Genomic DNA, 7,388 nt, shown 5'->3' with positions numbered 1-7,388 from the left:
TCAGTCGAGGATTGAACCTACTCCAGAATGAAAGTCATCCCAAGGTGACTATTTGTGTATTTGTCTCGTGGACAGGAGTGGAGTTGAAGGACTGTGTCCCAATCCCATGGACTGATGGGGAGACAATGGACTGTGCCCATGGTGAAAAGGGCTACCCTTAAAGGGAATAGAACTGTGTTGTTGGCTCAAGGGCCCTTGTTTAGAGGGGCCAAATCAACCTAAAGGACTGGTGTCGGGTTAGGAGAAAACAAAAAGGACTCAGACGATTGCAAGTTCCAGTGTCCTAATCGAGTAAGACAGGGTCAGTGATACGTTACAAGACAAAGAGGACTCTACATTATTTCATTGTTTGTTGCGTGATAACAAGTTGTGTTGGTGTCTTGCAGGTTCCAGATGAACGAGGATGGCCATCATTAAAGAAGGGCGAAATGTAAGGAGATGGACGTATTACCCACTTTTCCGCTTTGAAGAATAAGTGTTGTTATAATGTGAATTGTACTATGTGCTCATGAAGTTAGTGATGTGTGTTGTTTAACAGTAGGGAAAGCAAGGGGTAATGGTTGGGACTAGCCCAGTTCAGGAGGAGTTAACATAAAGGGATAAGAGACAGTTCCTATAAGCACATCATAAATGGCCCAGTGTGCAGAGAGAAAAGACCTACAGTCTAATGTGAGCAGTGCCGCATGACGTAGGTGTCTCTAGTGAGAAAGGAGACAGAGAGATCCTGTAATGAATAAGGAATACAGTGGTTTAAAATCCACGCTGCCCAAGGTTCCAAAAATGCGATCACACACGGAGGTGAAGCATGAATGCGGTTTATTTGTCAAGGTCTCCAAACTTCATCAGGACGAACCCACAGTGATCGCTGTGGTTTCGTCCTGATGAAGAGGCTTGGAAACCCTTGGGCAGTGCGAATTTTAAACCACCGTATTCCTCATTCATTACATTGTACCTCTTTGGTACTGCTGCAGCCTTTTACATTCTTCTATAGGAGTTGTGACTGCCACAAGACTATCAGTTGAGCTATACCTATATCATGTTATACCACTTGGCTATCAGATAAGACCCTATTTGTGCTTTTTGTCTGTCCAGCTTTACCGTTTGTGTTTAAAGAGAGATCCTGAGCAGAGAAGCAGAAAAGAAGTGACTGAAAGGAACAGAGTGATCAATTGGAGATGGATTCTGGGTCAGGACACCTAGCAGTACGGCCTACAGTTTACAATTCACAGAGGTAACAGGCCTATGCGGGACGTAGTACGTAAGACGAAGAGAGTGCCCCGGGCAGGAGCTCCAGAGCTTCAGAGACAGAAGAGATAAGTAAAGGCCATACTGGTGGAGCGCCCGTCAGGGCCGTGGGGTGCTCTGTATCGGGCCGATTCTTAAAGGGATGTGTCACAGTGGCAGTGACGCGGTCCGTGGCCCTGGGCATCCAAGTAAAAGGGAAAGGTCTTTAAAGGGGTTGTTGAATAAAGAAAAAAGTTTGTGACGCCACCTGTGGTATTCGATCAGGGATGACCGACGCTGCATAAAGGGGTCCACTGTGGTGATGTTATGACAGCAGGGATGGTATGGCTTCCCACAGGTGAAGCTGGGTCCCCAGGGCTCCCGGTGTAGTAGATAAAGATGGTGTAGTGCCAGAAAGAAGTGGGGGACACAAGGTTGCTGTCTCTTTACCTTTTTACTGGTGTAAGGCAGCCACAGCCCAGGGTACCAGGTCACAGGTACTGGTATGGTCTGGCCGGCTTGGAAGCGATTCGGGAATCCCCTTAGCCAGGTGGGGTTGGAGTTCTTCCTCTCTGCGCTGTGTTGTAGTCCCTTGCTGCCTTAGGCCTCACACAAGGTCTTCACTCTCTCTCTGTCCCCCTTTAGTTAGGACACTACCCACATGGCAGGTAACGCGAGCCTTTTTACAGGGTCTCTCAGATGACGACGGCTCTATGTGTTACTGTGCCTTCGGGTGTTAATGGTGGACAGGAGACTTGCAATCTGCTGTCCGCCGGTTTCTGCTGTGGGGCATGAAGTTACCCCCACAACCTCGGTCTTCCGGCTACCGGTATCTGCGCTTCGGCGTGGAGGAAGCTCAGTCGCTGCTTCCCTCCAGCCCTTCATTCTCCTTTGCTTCTCTTCCTCCTTCACGCTCTCCACAACCTGTTCCATTCCTTTCTTTCCTTTCCAGGAGCTGCAGCACTACTGGTCTGTATGGTCCCAGCTTTCCTTTCTCAGACTCTCTGTTTGCTTCCTCTCTTCTCTGTCTCTCTGACAGACTACTCTCACTTTCCCTCCAGCCAAGATATATATAGGGGAGCCACCCAAACACTGGATCAGAGCTCCCCCTTCTGGCCTGGAGTAATGAACATGTTGCATGTTTGTGATACCTGTTAAAGGGATCCTTCCTCGCTTCCAAGCATGGCATCACCCTCCCCGTGAAGAAGGCAATACCACTGTAACAACAAGGAACCTGGGGTGTTACACTGGAAAAGTAGCTCCCATAAGGGAAAAAGGGCGCAGGACTGTGGGTTCAGCATATTACTCTTACAAGCTGGACTGTAGTACTGAGCTGAGTTGCGGTGAAGTAAAGAGAAAAGGTGAAGATAGAGAACAAGAGCGAGAAGCAAGAGGAAGGAAGGAATCGGGGTGTGGAAAATGCTCCATATTGTGAAAGAAATGTTCATCAAGATATGTGCCTGCTCTTTCCCGTATATAATCCCTTTGCAGTTATTGTTGAGTAAAAAGTGTATTTTTGACTGGTGGTCTCCGTCATTGAATTGTCCAACACCTGGTCCTGGCAAACCAATGTCACTGATTACGTGTGGCTTCCAAGGATGTAGAACTCCCACAGCACAAGTCCACACACCCAGACAGGACCACCACCTTCATGTAACATGCCGGAGCGCAAGAGATGAGTACCTCACCCACGGCTACCGCCCCACACCATGTTACATCACCTAAATCTGAATTATCATTTACAGACTGAGACTACCACTCCCATTTTCTATGTTCTTCAGCACTGCAGTAGTACACCACAATCAGGGATAGAAAATGTCTTAAATCAACCTGTAATAATCTGTGCGCTCTGACCTCCTATCCCTATAGTGTAAAACACTAAAATGGCCTCTGCTTTCCCCGCCTCACCTTTTATAGTGACTGTTATAGTTCCATCTGTTTGGCTGCACTAAACCATGTGATGTAATAGCTATAAGGCATTATGGGGAAGCCCACCTGATATCATGTGAGCTCGCTCTCTGGGTGGTGTAATCTTCGGCAATGTGTGAGATCGCATCAGGAATTTTTTTTTCAAATTGAAATTGAAATTGTTTGAATTCACCAAGACCTGAAAATTTCATGAAATTCCATTTGATGTCGATTCACAGCGGATTGATTTATTTATCTTTACCCGTCTCCTCTGTGGTCTATTAGCAGGGGCTTGTCTCACTTTGTTATACCATATTAGTCTATAATTAGTACAGTATATAATATTTGAGTATATGATATCTTCTATGTATAACATGTTAGTCTAAAATCAGGATATAATATTGTGGAATAAAATATCTTCTATATACAGTACAATATATTAGTCCTTCGTCAGTGCAATGTATCATTTTCTAGCGTATAATATCCCCCACATACCATATTATTCTATAATCAGTGCAGTATATAATATTCGAGTGTATAGTATCTTCTATTCATAATATATTAGTCTCTGGTCAGTGCGGTATATATTGTTTTCTAATGTATTACAATTCCATATATTAGTCTATAATCAGTGCAGTATATAATATTCGGGTGTGTGATATCTTCTGTATATAATATATTATATTAGGCTATAATCAGTGCAGTATATAATGTTTCAGTGTATGATATCTTCTGTATATAATATGATAGTCTATAATCAGTGCAGTATATCATATTCGGATGTGTGATATCTTCCATATATACCGTAATATGTTAGTCCGTGGTGAGTACTGTACAGAAATCATCAGTAAATCATCAGTACACGATGGCTTTTCTTCTCGGTGGTCCAGGCATAGGGAAGTGTTAGATCTGTTCTCCCGTTCAGCTACAGGCCTAGAATTTCGGGGTCTGGGACGACCCTTACATTTTTCGGTTTCCTTGTGCCCATGCTTCCCTGTGCACGGACCCCATTTACAGGTGTATTGTATATCCACAGTGATAAGATTTGGCCCGACTTCCCCCACATCATCATCATGTCGTGTCAATCTCTGCCTCCCATCTGAATGATCCCACCTCTCCCCGGCCCCCCCAGCACTACATTAAGGCATTCTGCCATTGTTCTCGCCCTGACAGGTGTATAATTGCATGATTGATGTGGTTTCATTACCCTCCAATTGAACCAGGCCTTATCCCACTCTTTTCCTTAAAGTGGTATGATGGACAACGCTTTCTCCTTCCACACCCCCCCGTGACCCCAAGCGGGCTCGCCCCAAACTATTCGCTCGGTGTTTGGGGGTCTGATGAAGGGATGACAGCTTCTCTGTTCTTGTACATCTGCTAAATTTGGGTATCACCCTCTAACCCCCGGCCATCCCTTCATTACTATTGTCAGGGTTTGCTTGCCAGAGCATCTGCCTCACTAGACGGTTTCCATTATTGAGGCAGATCGGATTGACGTATTGGTCGCACGCTCGTATTTGCAATTGCAAACAGTTAACAAAAAGGAAAGCGCTGGAAATCAGAATGTAGTGTAACGCAAAGCTATCTGTATGCCTGCAAAATTATTATTAGCGTTAATGGTTCCCAGTGAAAGGGACTGGGATTGATTGCTGCAAGGATAAGTAATATGGGATCTAGTTTCCAGAATCTTTGGGTTTACCACATAAAGTGGGTTCCCATAATCGTATCCACAAGACAAAAATAAGGTAAAAGTTCACCCCTGTCCTTGTACTTGAAATGCAAACTCCCTATATGCAACCCAACAGGAGCTCATGTAAAAAATGGCGTAACTATAGGGGTACTGCCCCCAAATCCCACTCCTCGTATGAGAGCAGTGTTATAACTGATGTGGGATAGTTGAGTGCCCTGTTACATATTATACACTGGGACCTAGGAGCCCCAATGACATCAGGCACCTGATGTAAATGCCGCTGTTCTCCTGAATCCGGCGTTGTCTTCCTCTTGTTCCTGCTCCTCTCTGTTCCTGAGATATAGCCTCCTCTTCCCTGGATATAAATCTAGTCTTCTTATCCAAGTGGGCGTTGTCTTTAACTCTTCTCTAAGGGAGTGCTCTTGGGGACCATGCCCAGTTGGATATCAAGACTAAAGTTATATATATTGAGCTCAGCTCCTGCAGTGCCATCAATCAGGCCTCAGCCCTGTAGACAATTACAGATCCTGGGAGTGGCAGCGGAGATTCAACATTGGACCTGGGGAGGGTAAGTTAAGCTAAGATTTTTTAAAAAATAAATTTCAGCCAGATGGCAAGGGTTTTCTGAAAGTTGCTTTCCTCCAGGATGAAGAAAGTTGAGTCTCTATTAGAGGTAGCTACTACTATGAGCTCATTATCAGGTCGAGCATTGACCAATAGGCTCCATACCTCCAATAGACAAGAGAAACAGCTTTCTTCCTCCAGTAGGAAAGCTAACCTTTATTCCCAGGGAATATTCCTTGGTATTGCACTGGTGATTGTGCAATACCAAGGAAATCCTGAAAACACAATGGGTTGGTGGCTCTAGAGGACTGGAGTTGAGGAACACTGGCCTAGACCTTTCAAGTCTTAGGTGTGGAAGTGTCCTAGTGACTCCTACTCATCCCCTTACATTGGCACAGTAAAACAGCTTTTCCTGTCCACCCACATAAAAATGAAGAACTGCTCAAGCTGCAGATAGGATGGCACGGTCGTCATCCAACCATCATGGACACTACAGAGTCATAGGCCCAGCATCAGGAAACCTGGGGCTGATGCCTTGGTATATTGGGGAGGGGGATTGACAGTGGACCCTCTGTGAGACTGTAGCCTAAGGGTCCACATGTGCCCAGAATTGGTCCTATGTATTTACAAAAAATGTCCCTCTCGGTGGAGTTACTTTTTAACCCTTAAGGCAGGGGAGTTGGACGACAATTTTGGCCAACACGTAGGTCTCACTGCTAAAAATTGCCTGGTGGTGGAGCGTAATGCAGGTGAATAGGGTCGCGTTGCAAAAAGTTGAACTAAGTTGGATTTTTTGTGACTTGCTTGTACGGTACCCTAGTGGTCACAATGAGTAGAATCCAGTTCTCAAAAAACTACTCAGGCTGGAGATCGGATGGCACGGTGGCCATCCAACCATCATGGACACTACAGAGTTGCAGGGCCAGCATCAGGAAACCCGGAGCTGATGCCTTGGTATATTGGGGAGGGGGATTGACAGTGGACTCTCTGTGAGACTGTAGGATAAGGGTCTGCATGTGCACGGAATCAGTCCTGTGTATATACAAAAAATGCCCCTCTTGGTGAGTTACTTTTTAACCCTTAAGGCAGGGGAGTTGGATGGCAGTTGTGGCCAACACGTAGGTCTCATGGCTAAAAACTGCCTGGTTGTGGAGCGTAATGCAGGTGAATAGGGTCGCGTTGCAAAAAGTTGAACTAAGTTGGGTTTTTTGTGACTTGCTTGTACGGTACACTAGTGGTGACAATGCCTTATGCTGCGATTGGCACATCGGTCAGTTGTTTTATACCCAGCCTGCATCTATCAGACCACAGGACCTTGGCATTTACGGCATTTCGCCCACCGTCCTCTATCATGTCATGTAAGTGCCAGCTCAGTGTTAAGGATAACCGTCCTGCTGGCTGGCACTCAGGGCCTGTGAGCAGTGACCTCAGTCCATTAGCCGCTACATACATCACAGGAAGCTGGCTGCTGCCGCACCGTCCTGCCACTCCACCGCCAGGTTATTTACTGCTTGCTGATTGTGTAAATCTCCCAACCTATTAAAAACAAGAGAAAATAGACAGATCCTGAGTGTTTTCTGTTCCACTCCAAGGCTCCACTTCCATTCTCCGAAGCAATAAATTTGTCAGCTCCCTGGTAGTTTTTGGTTAATTAAATTGGCAAAAAGTAAAGAGCAGCATTTTTCCAGCCCCCAAAGCTATATGTTAAAGTGCACCCCCTTGATAAAAAAAAGAAACGTGTAACCCTTCCATCACTATATCGCAATGTTATGATTTCTATATGCTATTTTTTTTTTATAAAAGACTTTGGGCCTGATTCATTATTGTATTTGCGCCTGTTTTTGTCTAGTATTTGCAGTTTTTCGCCTGGTTTTTGGCTCGTGCCAAATTCTTCATTTAATTTGCTCCTTTTTTTTAAGCCTATTTTATATGTTTGCCTTTTTTTATGTTCACCATTATGGGCATAGTTTTTGTTTTCCAGATGTTTTAGACCAATTCATCA

The 7,388-nt window shown here is 45.1% G+C and overlaps 1 long non-coding RNA gene across 1 annotated transcript in view; it reads left to right on the top strand.

The window, feature by feature from the left end:
- Positions 1 to 385: 385 nt before the first annotated feature.
- The window catches only part of LOC143805957 (uncharacterized), a 91,592-nt gene continuing 84,589 nt past the window's right edge, over positions 386 to 7,388 (top strand). Inside the window, exons 1-2 of the long non-coding RNA XR_013221360.1 lie at positions 386 to 430; positions 1,093 to 1,186. This is a non-coding gene — a long non-coding RNA (uncharacterized LOC143805957). The remainder of the gene's footprint in view (positions 431 to 1,092; positions 1,187 to 7,388) is intronic.

Source organism: Ranitomeya variabilis, chromosome 2 (genome assembly GCF_051348905.1).
Source record: "Ranitomeya variabilis isolate aRanVar5 chromosome 2, aRanVar5.hap1, whole genome shotgun sequence".
NCBI lineage: Eukaryota > Metazoa > Chordata > Amphibia > Anura > Dendrobatidae > Ranitomeya > Ranitomeya variabilis.
Note: the sequence above shows the minus strand (reverse complement) of the source record. Positions and strands in the feature narration are given on the sequence as shown.